We start from the raw sequence: 16,803 nt of genomic DNA, 5'->3' as shown, positions 1-16,803 counted from the left end.
GACCGATTTGATATCAAATGAAATAATATTTAGATCGAGTTATTGGACGCATGTAATATTTCCTTACAACAATGAATTATAGATGCACACCATTTTTTTCTTATATGATTTTTGTCCAACTAATCTAAAAGAAATTTCTGCTATACATTTAAGGTGACAAAAATTTTATTTTAACTATTGAAAAATTGGTAAGTATGTGTTGTTATTTATTAACTATTTTTAAAACCTTTAAATGTACAATATCAGCATGAAAGCATTTGATCTGAAACTCTAAATCTACCTACGAGTTAAGTTTTATTACTGCCTTTTTCTTAAATTGGAATAGCAGACACGGGTTGAATTTACTCTGCAGCGGGAACTTGGCTAATAAAAACTTTCTTTGTTACCCGATACTATCGGGTAAAGAACTCTTTCATTCCACTCGAACGCTCTATTCCAAGGGAAAATGACTAAGACCTCGGCTTAAATGACGGTTAGCTACATCTACCTATGTAGGCACTTCAAGTATGTAGTATAGGCAAGTACCTATGTGGGTAGATATTCTGATAAGCAACGAGGGAAGGTGAACTTTCTTGTAAATTAGTCTTATCATTTTCATGAATGTTATTAAAACTTTTTAAATTAAGTATCAGATAAGAATTTAAATGGCTGCCACTGCGAGAGGAATCAGTGTCTATTTACACACCTATAATGTTTATACGTAGATATAGTGAATTGGTGTTTTTATGAAATTATTAAAGAATTTCTATATAATGCCACCTACATGGATGTAAATTATTGTGGAGATATTTATCTTAATCTGATTAGTAGGTTCATTTACACTACATAACACCAATTTTATATATTATTTATAATTAATAAACCGAGTGTCAATTATCTGTATTTTAGATATCTACAAGCATCCGAATAACAAAACAGTTCGCTAAAACACAAACCTACATAGGTATGACATGGCCAATTTCATGTGAACTGCACCTGCGAGCTTATTAATTAAATTAATAGGTATATTGTAGTATAGATATAACAACGTCTAAAAACCAAGAAAAATTATGTTTTAGGTACCATACCATACAATACGACTTAATATCTTAACTTGTCAGAGAATTTCAATTTCATCGCGGTGTCATAAGGTGACGGGAATGAATGAATATCAAACGGAATCTCTCGGGCTTTCAGCTGCAATTACAAAATATTCTCGCATCCAATTAAAACGCTCATCCGCAAAATTCCACGGGGTCGGAAACTTTCGAGATTCCTCCCCGTCCCCCATTCCCCCCATCCCACGCTCGGGTCGGAGTAGATAACGGCTCACATTCTTCAGATAACTCGTCTAGCAAATGTTTCTTATTCTCACTCTAAATGGAACATCAGCTACGTGCGTGGTTATATTATGTAACAATTTACTATTTTAATCTATGACGCCAGTTTAATTTCTGTTGGCATGTTGGTATGTCCTACAACGCAAATTAGTCGTATAGGTTACAATTCCGCGTTGTAATTAAACGTAACAAGACAATATAAAAGAGTTTAACACCTACCTACATCACTTACATATCTAAAGGAAGACATTGGATGGAATGCGAAAGTCTTTTTTAATCCCAACAACGATGATCTCAGCACGCTCCTCCAATATTTATAAATAATAACATAAAACAATCTAACTGTAGCTCTTAAGAGAACGCTACATAAAGCTCGCCCCGAGAATAAATGGATTACTTGTGTCCGCTGTACGCCATCTAGCGGGGGGTGCGTACAACTATGAGTTATTGTTATTACATGGATTTCCCCGCTTCCGAACATGTTTTCACTTACACCCCTCATGTATGAGGAAATCGTAAAAATCTGGCCGAAATATTTTAGTGAATTGATTGGTTTGGAATGAGTTGCCAATAATATAGTAGAACTATGATTATATTTTTTACTAAAATGACAATCCTTATGTTTCTCTTAATTAAATATACCTAATTAATATACCTTAAATAGGTATATTAGATTTTTCATTTTGTTAGGTTCTTAATTAGGAACGCTCAATGATAGGTTATATATGCACCAATAAGATATATTAATACTATACTTTTCTATACTATATAATATTATTCATACTATATTTATAAATATTTTTGAAAAATCCTATCGTGGCGAGATTAAAAGAAATGTGTTTGTATATTAGGGGTCGTGACTACCTCCGTTAAAGATCGGTACAATGATTTCAAAGGCATTCTTTATTACAAATTTATATTTCTTTTGAATATATTTGAAGGATTTAAGGTAGGTATATACAGACGGCCAAGCTTATTAGTGGTAACGAGGACGTAAACCCGTTCGTTAGCTGCGTGGACGCGGACACATAATTTAGCCGTGATGCTGGAACACCCGCGTCGAAATGCTACCGGTACTCAGTGCATATGGTTTTGTCATGCTTTTAAGTATAATATATATATATCTTATATTAGGAAAATATCATTACACAATAATTTATCCTTATCATTTTATTTTGTCTTCTAGCCTATAGCATTTCGTAATAGAATGCTAAAGCGAGCATTACACCAACAAAGCGCCCCTATACCTATATTCCGTGTGGTTTCTCGTAGGTAAAATTATTGGGTAAAAATATATAGACTGCTTTCCTTCGTGGTTGAATATATTGAAGATTCTTTAAATATTATGTAAGTATGTAGCAATAGGGAGTTCCCTATTGCCACATACTTACATAATATTTAAAGAAAAAATCTCAAAAACATTTAAATTATTTATAGTTTATAATTAATTTAAATAGAGAGATTTTAGAACGGAAATCAATCAGTAGGTAGATTTTTATAGGTATTTATAAGAAAATAGAACAGGTAAAAAAAAATTCCAGCAACAATTATAAAACAATTTGTCTATGATTTTTCAACATGATGAGATACACTCTTTACTATTTATTCTAATGAATAATTTTCAAACTGTTTGAAACAGGACCAAACAAAACATAGAAATAGAATATAGAAACATGAAATTTTGCGAACCGTTTTTAATTAACTTACCTAAGCAAATACTAAATAAGAGTTTGCGATATATTACAAAGGTAACAATTTTTTTAAACTATCTGCAGGTACACCTATAGCTCTGTAATATTTTTACTTAGTCATTAATATGTTAAGTTTATTTATCTTCGATATATTAAGCTGCTGCATTCAAAGATCATTAATTAAGCCCTCGCCGGCTCGGCCGGTCCAGGCCTTATAATGTGAACTTGGGGACCACACACTGCGCATAATATGGACTCTTGGTTATACTTTATAATTTAATTTATGTAACATAACTGTTTCTCGTATAATCTGTTTTTAATTAATTACGTATTGTTGTGTGTATCACCGTTGATAGTAATTTTAGTTGTATAGGTCCTGTAGGTATACATATTGGTAGATAGGTATATGTAACTATATATATATATAGGTATATATTGACAGATATAATTTTCTCTAAATGAAAACATTACGTTGATTTGTTGAATCCTCTTTACAATTTTATTTTCATAATTCGATAGATAGTGACAAAATATTCACCTACCTACTTTTAAAATAGTTTGTACCTATTGGTTGCCTTTTTTATGTCATAAAAATTTACAATATACGTACGGTACTTTAAAACGTAGTATATAAAATATTTTACCGTCTACTTATTAGGTTTAAGTATTTTTAGGTATATAATTGCAAAATACATACATAAAAATATGTTGTATATGCAAAATTTGAAATTTCTAAATTCTAGTTCAGACCGCAACTTGTAGATATTTTCTATATAAAAAAAAACATACCCCTTCACATCCGCGCCATCTGGTTTCTGACTAGTCGGAACAATATTGGCGGCTCGCCAAGCGTCGCGTGCGCGTCCCATGTTTACTATATAAATAATTTTAACTAAAATTGAAATAGAATTTGCTGACATTTTTCGTTTATTACCCATTGCACTACTTTCTCGCATTAAATCTCTCGCTATACTGACTCTGCACCGACGAGAGAGCTAGCTTTCTCTTTGTAGCAAAAAACTAATTTGAATTTATATACAAAATTGGGTCAACAGACTAACCTTTCTAGGAAGCGTTTGCGCAACTTTATAACCATTGAGACAATGGTTCTGTTATAGTTATACTCTCCTTGTACTTTTTATGAGAATAAATTATAACCTTTGTTCCACTTTAGAAAGACAGATGCTGCATAGGTGTAACTAATATAAAAAAACTGGTATAAATAATAGCGAGATTTAAACATATGGTTCTACCACATGTTTAAAATATTATCTATAATGTCAACATCAGTAGCCTGCTAGTTTTACTAAGACCTTTTATAAATTTAGTTATTATTTAATAATAAAAATCACTAGTCATAGAACAATTTTGTCTTGCTCATAGAATATAAGATAGTAACAAAAATAGACTTACTAAGAATAATTATTAATAAATTTGTAATTAAAATGGAGAAAATAAAGTGAACTAATAATCTTGATAAAGAACTCAATTAAATATAATAAGTAATGAAGTAGTAATATAAATAATGAAGTATGAATATGACACCTATCAAGATACATATTTCATTAGTTATACCATAAGTTAGAACAAAACATTTAAATGAGTGAGTAACCTAATAATTTTTTAATAAGAGAAACTTATACGTAACTTCAAACTTTATATTAACTTATGTAATTGCCTGACATAAATAACAAAAACTCTACCGTCTCTACAACTTTTTCATCCACAAGATGAAAGACTAATAAAATATAATCATGACTCAAATGTGGTATTTGCTAATCGAACTCTCCTTCTTATTAGAATTTATTAAATGATAAAGAATAAAGATTTCGTAGGATTTTAAAAAAATCGATACTGCGCCATCTATGCATACACAAAGAAAACGCTGAAGCTTACGAAAGCACAGCTTTGAATCTTGCTGGCTGGATGATAAACGAAAAACATCTGCATATGAAAAGGTTTGAGAGAATTTCGTATCAGTTACTTACAATTTATTTATTTATTTCAGTTGGCAAGATTTTCAAATACCTAAATTAAATACTATAAACTATTAACCAAAATTAGAATTTAAGAATAAGTAGGTTAAGTATTAAATTGAAAAATTAAAGTCATGGGTTGGTTAGTAACCCATACCTACTTGCGAACTTGTAAAATAGGTCAAATAGTATAGATACTTACTATTTAACCTATTTTTCTATTATATAATTTATATGGTTTAGTATGTGTTAGTCTCTACTGTGGGTACTTTTAGGGTTATTTATATAATATTAACCCATGTTGTCCCAATGGACAAAATTTACATATTAATATTAAATTATAAAAATAACATAAATGATATAGCCCATAGGTAATGATTAAGTATTTCTAGTTAGTTGTAAGTAGTCATATAAGTACTTATATGATTTTGTAAAAATATAGTTCGAAACTTTCATAAAGTGATGTGGCTAAAGCTGTGTAGAACTGCAGACTCTAGGTAGAGCCCACCCAGTAAAGCGAAAGGTATGGTAGAGTTACAAAATAATGAGCTTAAAAGTTTATTTTAAGCGCCATCTCTACGTACTTGAAAGAACTGCTACATGCAGGAAGTAATCGTCAACCTTTTTCACTTTATTATTAAACTAAGAAAGTCATTTTAAACTGTGATGGATCCATATGTCAATTCTGTATAGCTGTTATTTTATAATTACAATACAATAAATGATAACTTCTTGTGAGCTATTCTCTCACATTTAAAAAGTGATTAAATATTCTAATAATTAAAATTTTAGTAAAATGTATCAGGTTTTATGACTAAAGGCCTAATTGTGACTAGATAGACTACGTATTTAAAATAAGTCTTTTTGTAAAAGCATGAAATGAATTTCATGTTATCTATACGTGAAGTAATACAATATTATTAATATATAATTAAAATTATTTAAATTTAGTTTGAAATCATAAATGTAAATACTATGTATTTAATACGAATTTTAAAGAATTTATGTACATAAAGAATATATTATACTTTAAAAAAAATTAAAAACTAACACCAAATGTTGATTACACCGGACTACACCAGAGACCCTCCCAATAGAATACAAGATCAACACACACAGCCACATTCTATACACGTGTGCTCGGGAATTTCAGTCTGCCATACTATACACGCGACGCCATGTTACTTTAGACGCTATCTCACTCACACATCTGTAGAAACAAGTGAGTAGCGTGAGATAGAATTTTTATTGCTATCTCTTTTATTCGAACTTTAAATGGGAGAGTCAACATTGGGCATTCTTTGGATTTGAGAAGGGGAATGAAAAATTCAAAAGAATCATGGCGATACCGTTCGATGCATACATTGGTAGGTCGGGTGGCGACCGAGGATTCGACGTTTTTGTAATGTAATGGCCGAACCGGTATGTCAGTAAATACTACTTTTAAACTGCTTACCTTTTAGGCTACGTCTTCCAGTTTCTCGAAATAAATTTTGTTCGCGTCATATCATTTTGATGAGATCTGAAATATGAAAAAGATTATTTGGTAATAAAATATAATACAAGCATTGAGGTAATACTGAATAATTAGAATTTTTATATATAATATAAGTAGGTGCATACTAATGTTTATATGTAGATAAAGATTATACAGAAAAAGCTCTACACTTATACATAAATGCAACCTACCGATATTATTTCGCCTCTAGCATCATTTATTGATGTAGCTACCTACCTATATACGACATATAAGTCTATATGTATACCTACATAACCTGTCTGGACAGCTACTTGTATGAAAAGCAGGTATCTAAAAGTATTTACACTTAAATATGAAAGATAAGCGAGTTTCATAGTTGCCAGCTGCCTCTTGCGCGAGACATAAATTAACGTGCAGTTAACATAGTGCAGTAACTTGGATTATTTACTGCCACATGTCTTAAGATAATCTTTACTAAGTGCACATTTACTGGTCGGGAACCCGGGACCCCGGCTTGGCGGGCCACTCTGCTTTATGTTAAGTTAAGCAAATATTAATGGCGGCAAATTTACGATAGCTCTAAAATGGCGACCGTGATCTCGACTCAACGCTTTTTTATAATTATATATAGGTTCTATGAAAATTCTGGGATGTCATTTTCTTAATCTCTTTCTAAACACAGTTCAGTCAATTGAAATTTATATACGTAGTTGGGGGAAACATATAAATATATAAGTATATTTATGTTTTTCCCCCAATTACGTATGCCACAACTACCAACTATATATGGGTAGTACCAAAATTTTTTTATGGATGATTCTGGAATGATGCCACTGTCTGCGCTAAAGATTTGCGCTAGAGGGGCACCAGTAGCGGGTAATAAGATGAGCAGAAAGTCAGGTCAGTTGACGCACCATGACAAATTCTCCAGGAATTGTTCACCATAGTTTCCAGGGGGAACTGCGTAGACATAAATCATACTTGGCACATTGATAACGCGATAGAGTAAATATTTCACATTATTAATAAACCCTTTTCCCCCAGTAGGTACCTTAACATATGTTTAGTGGGACTCTACGTCGATGACTCTACCTCACTAAATACAACTGTTTTTTATAATATTTTGGTTCAGTAAACTAATAGGTATTTAAATTTATCCTCAACATTAGATAGGTACTTTACATACCAGTAACACACATGTTGATAAATTAGCAATTATCTGTTTAAGTATTAAATATTTATAGGTACTTACGAACCGCAAAAAAAATTTTCGTATACATATAATAGACTTAGAATATTGTCAATAAATATAGGTTTCTATATCAACCTATTACACTTATTATCATTCTCATAATTATTGTGTGTTGATAAGGACAAAAACATTGAAATAATTAGATAGATATTAAGTAGTCTATTATGTTAAGTATATTATTTAATTATCTACCTACTTATATATTGAATAATAATATTTTATCTAGGTCTCAGTATCTACAGTATGCCTACCTAATAAAATTGGCTATTTATGCCATACTAGCTGTGCCCGCAGTTTCACCCGCATAAAATTTACAGCGTATATGTTATTATGATTTATAAGCTATATTACTATCAGAATCCGTTCAGTAATTTTTGCTTGAATAGTAAATAAACATCCATCCATCCTATATATCGATACTCACAAACTTTCGCATTTATAATATTAGTAAGATGTAACAGTTAATGGTATTGTCTGGTATTATAGACAATGTACGTAAGTATGTCTTATATACACCAACTACCTCGTATAATAATATTTATTTACACTTGCAGGTACTACATAACTCTAAACTTTCACTGAATATTGACTATTAACTTGCTACCTATATTAGATAAGTAACCTATAATGATCAAGTTACCACTTATAACAATTATAACATAAATTAAAATTGCAAAAAAGTTGAATGAAAATTATTTAAAAGGTCATCTTGTAACCGTAGAAGCGTGAGAGTGCAAGCGATGAGAGCGCCCTCACGCGTCCCTGTGATTGATACGCAATAAACTGAATTTATTACGAGACCGCCATAAACGCACGACCGAATGGCTAATCATCTATTAATCGCAATTTAACGCATCAACACTGTCAAATAATACTTGAAAGAACAAGCGATAAAAGTTTATTGCGCTCGTAGCGAAACGCGCGCGAAATTCTGTGACTGTGACGTAGACAAACTGAAAAGTTTTAATGAAACTATAGAAACTTGAATCTCAGATTAACTGTAGACTCATAGCTAATAGTATTATGAAGACTACCGATGTAATGATACTTTAGAAGTAGGTATGTGTATTGTAAATATATCTACAATTATCCAATTGACTCCGTAAATATTAGGTTCCACCTATTTACCTACTACCTATAAAACCTTGTTTACTCTCAGTTCACTTGCGTAGTAATGAACAAGGAAATTATCTAACATAAGGAAGTGAATACTGAATAGTATTCTATAGGTACCTACCTATACCTATTGCATAAAACGGAATCATTAAAATCCATTAATTTATTTTTATAATTATATATAATATATATATCTCTTTTTTAACCATTTTACTTAACTAACACTTTTTTAACTAAAAGATTAATTATTTATTTATGTTTCGCGTTGCAGTGCACTTAATTCTCGAGTGTGACCGTGTAAGCGATATAATAAAAAATACATAAAAGCACACGGAAGGAGGTACAATGCTCCATAACCTACCGCAAATTATTGACATTACAACTCTGTGATTGTTTCTTTGTTTATCAAATAATTTTTATTGGAGCCGCCCGGGCCGCCTTTATGTGAAGGCAGAGGTGGGTGATCGGACATCAACCTTTAAATTGGATAATTGCACCGTATTATTGTCCCAATATCAGTAATTCTTAATTGAAATGTAGTTACAATTTGGTACGTTACCACGAAGATTTTTCCAGCAATTGACAAATCGTGGTGGAATTACCTAATTAGGTACCTACTCTACTACGCGGAGTGATCTGATTAGGTAAGTACATAGGTTACCAACCAACTAAATTTCGTACCGGAGTGCCTTTGGATAAAATACTATAGATTTTTCTAACGTTGTATGTTTACAGAGTTCATGATTTTATAATTTTTGTTTGTTTCTACCTACCTATATATGTTTGTTCGCATTATTCTCAGAAATAACATTACCGATGTCACTTATTTCTATCTATATATTTATTTTATAATTTCTTATAAATATATTATTATATAAGTTATCGTTTTTTTTAGTTTCAATAATTTCATTTTCTAAGACCCTATAAATAAGTTATGATCATAACAAGCACGCATGATAACACAGATTGTGTCATGTGATCAGCGGAAAAAGCGCAGCGCAGAACTCTCAGCGGATTTAGATAATGAGCTTTCATAGGTGAGCGGTTTTATTTCCGTTCAGCCGCTCGCAGTCGTAAACCGAATGACTGGATACTGGTGTGTCGAGTCGAGCGCAGAGCATTATGTTACGTTACGACTGGCACTGCGTGGAAAGAAGGAAACTGTCCATTGAGATTGGATTTTGTTACAATTTATGTAACAGAAAGAAATTTCTGATTTTAAAATTATAAAAATGTTGTAGACTTGATTGTTTTCTAATTTAATTGTCATAAAAGGCTCATAATATGCTCGCCGAACTTAGGATACAATAGGAATATAATATTTAGGTATGGATTATAATTATATTATAGCAGATTGAAAATTCAACTCGGCTCCTATTGTATCCTAAGTTCGGCGAGCTTGGTTAGGTACTTTTAAAAGTACTGGTAGGTACTTAAAGAATTAAACTTCGTTAAGATTTTACCAAATAATTCAATACTGTCACTAATGGGTCTCCATTATTAACAATCCTCTCTCGTCCACATATATACTTAATTACTCTTACCTAATCACAGTAAATATTAGTTTTTAAAGTAGGTGTACTTTAAAAATTAATATAAATATAATAGATACTGTGATATTATTAGATACTGTGATATTATTTTTACATTTAGGAATATTGATATTTCACATAAACACCTATAATAAACACGAGACACGATAATACCTACAGTCAAAGATGCGAGCGTATCTATCACGGGCCATCGCCCAAACACCGGTTGTTTAGTGATGTTGTAAATCAAATCATCAATTATCGACAATAGTTTACACTCGTGACGCCGCCGTGTAAACAATCCGAGCATTAAAACTTGCTACCTACGTTTTATGGCTATTCAATTTGGGGGAAAATCGATTTTATTTGCTTGACTTTCAATCGATTCACGGGTAAAGTCGTTCGGAGATTACTCCCGATGTGTGTATGTATCGAATTTTTCTACTCGCGGAAGTGGTTGGCGGATACGGCTGCACGAGGAAGAGATGCTAGTGGTGCTGGTAAACAACATGACCGTTCAGACTTAGTTTATTTGCTTAACCCTTTACGTGCGTGCTGTTGTAAGCGAAGGTACCTACATTATTTCAACGATAGGTATTAACAATTCAAAACAAAATGAATCAAATAGGTAATAATTTAGATAAAGACACTTGTCTTGTATATATCAATCTAGTGTCGTTAGTAGTTTAGGTATATATAAATCAAAATATACGTACTATATGTAGGTACCTATATAGCTAAGAACTATACAATACATATAAATAGCTAGGCTTACTTACTCACCAAAACAAGTTTCCACGAATTTCACGTCAACACTTGCTAATAAACTGAGTGGCTAATGTCACAGTAAGATATAAAATCACTCTTAATTCCCGAGTGTGACCAGCGACGTCATCGAGCCAACTGACTCCATATACCATCTCCAACAATGGTATCACATATTTATGCTACTAACAAAACACTAACAAATTGATATGTTTATCTACAAAGGACTATAAATTCATTCAGTTCGGGCCCACCCTTTAAAAGGGGATCCACCCTTCTGATTTAAAAAAATTGCAAAATATTATATAAATAATAAAAAAAGCTATCTTCCCCCAGTGTCCCCTCGACTTTGATATAATTTTGGTTAACTCGCAGTTCCGGGGAAATGGTCTGTGAAGCTTTTTGAGATTCAAATAAGTTCCTGCATTATTCATGATAACTATGTAGTTATTATAGGTACCTACGTAGGTAAAGTGGAAATGTATCACTTAGTTTTGTCTGTGTAAAAGCCTATGTAGCATTTAATCGGGATGTCCATTAATGAGAAGCTATTGTAGCTAAAAGAAATAATACAAATTATTTTAGAGTTGTAATTTGTTGTAGTTAGACTCAGACCTAACATCAAAAAATAATGCTCAATATACCTACATATGCAGAATACTCCACTTATATATATATAGTTGTATGAGAAAATGTAAACAGTTATTTACCTAATGTTACACAAATATACGTATATACGTTTAAAATAATATAGACTAGTCATCTAAATAGTACGAAGCAAAACACGGTTATCTGCTTTTATGCTAAATATCTAATATAAATATTAGTTAATATTTATAGATTTATAGAAGATTTATTTAGAAGATTATTTAGATGACTAGTCTATATTATTGTAAACGTAAATAAGTGAATGCATGAAATAAAGAAAAAAGAATATTTAGTGTTTATTTTGCACATCATAACTTACTTGTAGTGCAGAATAATATTTATTTTTCAAGATTTATATATAATTAAAGATTTAATAATTAGATATAACCTTAGTTATAGATAAAATTAATATCAAATTGTAAGTATTTACTATATGCACATTAAAAATAATATTTTTTTACAAATTAGACCTTTTTTTTAATAGGTAGGTTGGTATTCAGCATAACCCGCAGTTTCACACACTCCCACCCTTTTAAAATAATGTCTTAGGCTCAACCCTAAATCGGACACCAGTAAAAAATGAAACCCCAAGCTATTAGAATAGGGGTGTCCTGTGTTTTAATTTAAGTTTGATGGGAAAAGTTTAGATTGTCCCGGGCTGTGTAATGTTGTAATTGTCGACTTATTGGACGGGAGATGGGTAGATAGTGGTAGGGTAATGGTTATACCTATTTACCCCTTAAATGATTAGGTTAGCCTATACCTATATAAATAGGTATGCACAATAACATTGTTATCTTGTTGTATTGTACCTATACATATAATAGTAGTTTACTTTTTTTGTTCCGTTATTTAATATTTAACACGAATCTAACATTTTATTAATTTAATATAAATATAGGTATAGGCTAACGTTCATCATAGCAACAGAAATTTTTATGTAGCTTGATACCTATATCATTTTAAGTTTACTCACAAAATAAATTTATTTAGTTTCTTACTATAGATATAATTATTCCACAATAAACAACTAAATCATTCCTTTCCATTGTCGTTGTGTCATTAATACAGTACGAGTTATTTAATGTCATAAAAAAATAAGATTTAATTCAAAATTTAACTTATTACTGTACAAAATGTAACCCCTTAACTGAAGTTATAACTTACAATGCCTCACATTATTAGGTATGTACTCTGAATTCCAATCTCCACTGGACGCATTACCGTTACGTCTATATTTAAAGTCTTTTCTTTCCCGGTTAGCCAGCGAAGCACTAATTCCGTATGTTTACGACGCTGTCCGCCAGATCAGCGTTCCAGATGCCTCTCCCACGCTGCCAACAATGTCCCTTCACACGAACATCGTCGCTGCGTAGGCGTTTCGACTACGGCAATATGTAACCAAGATTACACATACCCATAGCGTAGGCAGCGAACATTCTTACCGAAATTTCCAGTTTATCTTTTTTTGTTTAGTTTATGGTCACTCAAAATGCGTTTTGCATATTACAATATAAATTATTATTGTTATTAATCTTTTTGTTACATACTTAATTTTTTTATAACTATTTTCAACCTACCATCTAATACCTAACTTATTATACTTAGGTATACAACCTATAAACATACCTAATAATGTGCTAATTAGGTAAAGGGAATTATTTTACTTTATTAAACGAATGAATATTGAGTCTATTATTCAATATTGAAGTTTATATTGCCATTTGAAAATCACTTAATATTCCCTACATGAGTCGATGCTCGTAATATCATTCGATTCATTATTAGAGAATGAATCATTTATCAATACGTACCTATACTAACGTACTGTTATACTATGAGCATATAAGGCAAGTTGTTATGTTTCTATCGAAAAATATTTATTAAATGTTTAAGCTAACTAGTAGATAAATGTGATAAATATACATTCAGGTAATATAGTAGTTATGTCGGTTTTTTTAGAGATCTACTATGACACTAGACATACATTCCTTACACCAATATATTCCTTACAATAATAAAAATAAATAAATATATATGTTTACTGCCGTAATTATGGACGATGGTCAGGGACAATGTCAATTAACAATTTTGTGGTGCAGTTAGAATATTTTCACCTCTTTCGCAGAAAGAATTTATTTTATAGGTATCTATATTATATTTTCTGTAACTAACGAACGTCAATGTTATCTTAGAACTAGTCTATTAAATAATAAACTAAACTGTAATTAATTTACCAATGAATATATTACAGTTATCCACAAAAGACAATAGTTAATTTTTATCTTATGATATGAATGTAGAAAACACAGATATATAGCCAGTTCCAAAATAGATAACTAAGCTGAGAGAAAGATGTGAGAGTATTTTAAACACATTAGGTAAATAATAATAATTACCTAGCTATAAAAGTGGAAATTGCAAAATGAAAGTAAACTGTACAAAGGCCTGAACGAGCATTAGTCCAACTATCATAATACAAGCTACCTATCCGTTATACATTATAAATCTCAACTTTTTATGTACCATTAAACTGTTTTATTAGTTATTAACACGTGTTAAACGGTTAAAGACTGTAACGTCCGTAGAAAACTCCGATCATTAACATACGAGTGTGATAATACAAAATAATCCCTGTACAAATTATGGGTTACCAACTCATTACTGTTATTGCTTGATTAATATTGCCGGGGATGTAGTAAACGGCATGGTGATAAGTGTAATAAAACTGCTTCAATACGACTCATACTTGACTTAATAGTGCAAAGGTACGGTAACACCTTGGTACTATGTTTATTTTGTATTATGACAATTTGATGGAATGTTATAAACAGTTTTTATTATATACAGGTATGACAATCATGTCACAATATAATATAGTACATTCTATATATATGGTATCTATTATAATATGTTTGAATATATAATTGTAAAAATAGAATTGATATATTGTCTACCATATTTTGCTACTTTTCATTAAAATTAATAAAGTGAAATCTAGAAGTGAAAACTTTGCAAATTATTTTACATACACATATAGTGAGAGGGCTGTTATGTGATATTTAGTTAATTATAGTATTTAACTAAAAATGTTAGCTATTATTTAGTTTTTAATATACTTATTGTATAATCTTTATATCATCGTATATGTACAGGTAGAACCCACATCCTATTAAAAATATTCGATAATTACTAAGTAAGTACTCATTAAAATTAATTGTGTTCACAGACAGTTAGCTACAGTTAATTTAATGTAGTTACCACAATAATATTATAGTTACGCAATCATTACGAGTTTACGGCCATCGTTGAAACGGAAAAGAAACCGACAATGTTATCAGTGTTTATTATTAATTAATTAAGTATCACAATTAAAGCTATATTATTGTAATTAATTTATCTTAATATTGTTTAATAGTACTTGATTTCTAGTATCAAAAGCACACAAAATCTTGGGTTATCTGTGAATATGCCTATAAAAATATTAAGAAGTATCTAATGCTTAGTAGCACAGTATCAAATTAACATTAATAACCAGCATAAATCAATTATTCGTTTCAAACAGTCATCGACTTTTAAATCGTAATAAAATGTACAAACGGCAGTCAATTTATTTATTGCCTCAAAGTTGTAAAACGATATTACACGCCATAATGACGTGTGTTATTGGCATTTATTTCATCCATTTTACCATCAATGACCACTTGTTAAATGTTTATGATTATTGTTTAATTAAAATCAAATTTGTTACACTAAACAAATAAACAGTGATTGCGTTCAGTGTGTTTAATTGTTTAACTTATTTAACTGACTTAGTAGATATCTAACTGGTAAAGTTTTAATTTTTCTCACGACTTTAAAACATAGCTTAGGTAAAAGCGATGTCGTTAACACGTTTATGTACCTACTGACCATTATATAAACGAGCTAAGTTTACAAGAACCCGTAACGTAAGCAACATTTGGCAACATTGTTGCCGAGACCGATGCACCGGACCGTGTATAAATTTCCGCTTGATTTATTTATTGCTCGCAAGAAAATGTCAACAATGCAACATTCTTAAAAGTGAAACGAAAAGAACTGCTCGGAAAGGGTGCGCGAGCATTGTGTACGTACCCTGTTATGTAAATGAGTACCCTGAAACCGAAAGTGTGGACCGGACTCAACAATAGGAACAATACTTACGTAACCTTTACATAAATTATCCATACGCATTAGGCAAATTACAAGCTTTTGTGCAGAAAAGGTTTGACGATAAAAATCATCTAAACAAAACCAGTTCAAATGATACAAAAAAGTCAAATCATTACCCTATTATACGCCGCTTGGTCTTCAGTGCCGAAAGAAAGGAATTTGCATAATATTGGAAACTATTTGGTCAACTGTTATGGGTTTTGTGGTAAACGTTACTTTCGTTTTCTACATTCACACCAACACTATTTGTATTTTAGAAATAGTGGTGCCTTAGAGGTCACACGAAGCGGTTTAGACAGTGATGACTCTAATTTAAATTTTCTGAGTATCATATTTATATACAAACGTTACCTATTTCTTTAATAAGCAAACAAAATTTAAGTCAGTTAAATAACTTCTGTACTCGTTATTAATCTACAATCGCGTGTTTGTTTCAATTCACACGATTGCCTAATCTCGTGCAAGTTTGAATTACGACTCGATTTCTATCGATGTCGACCGTGCTGGGCTCCGAGCCCAATTTGGTGCGTGATACTGAAGTGTTTCAATACTAAGTGCGCCTGGGACGGAGCGTGAAAAACTTCCATAAAGAGCGATCGTGTTGTACATATTTTGATAAATATGTTACCAGTTGTCATGATTTATATTCAGGTGTGTTCGTGTCACCGGATAGTTAAGTTTTTACGGCCATGATAGAGGGATGGATGAGTGGAGTCGACGATTTGTTTATCGGTAACGACGAGGCGACAACAGTCGATGACACGGTATCAGCTATGTCGCCGAACTCTTTATGTAAGTGTTACATTTAGTACCATATTTATTGCTGTTAG

General features: G+C 31.3%; 1 protein-coding gene and 1 pseudogene across 3 annotated transcripts in view; one reads left to right on the top strand and one right to left on the bottom strand.

The window, feature by feature from the left end:
* LOC131847825 (homeobox protein abdominal-B) overlaps positions 1 to 16,803 on the bottom strand; it is a 98,615-nt gene that overhangs the window by 34,837 nt on the left and 46,975 nt on the right. For 2 of the 3 annotated variants that reach the window (XM_059197484.1, XM_059197485.1), the window contains one exon: positions 6,443 to 6,508. The exons of the other annotated variant lie outside the window; for it this stretch is intronic. The gene's annotated coding sequence lies outside the window, so the exon portion shown is untranslated. The remainder of the gene's footprint in view (positions 1 to 6,442; positions 6,509 to 16,803) is intronic. 3 annotated transcript variants of the gene reach the window in all.
* The window catches only part of LOC131847962 (uncharacterized), a 30,076-nt pseudogene continuing 29,935 nt past the window's right edge, over positions 16,663 to 16,803 (top strand).

The sequence above is a fragment of the Achroia grisella genome, unplaced genomic scaffold (assembly GCF_030625045.1).
Source record: "Achroia grisella isolate CSIRO2021 unplaced genomic scaffold, CSIRO_AGI_Agris_v1 utg544, whole genome shotgun sequence".
Lineage (NCBI taxonomy): Eukaryota > Metazoa > Arthropoda > Insecta > Lepidoptera > Pyralidae > Achroia > Achroia grisella.
This window is presented reverse-complemented; position numbering and strand designations above follow the sequence as displayed.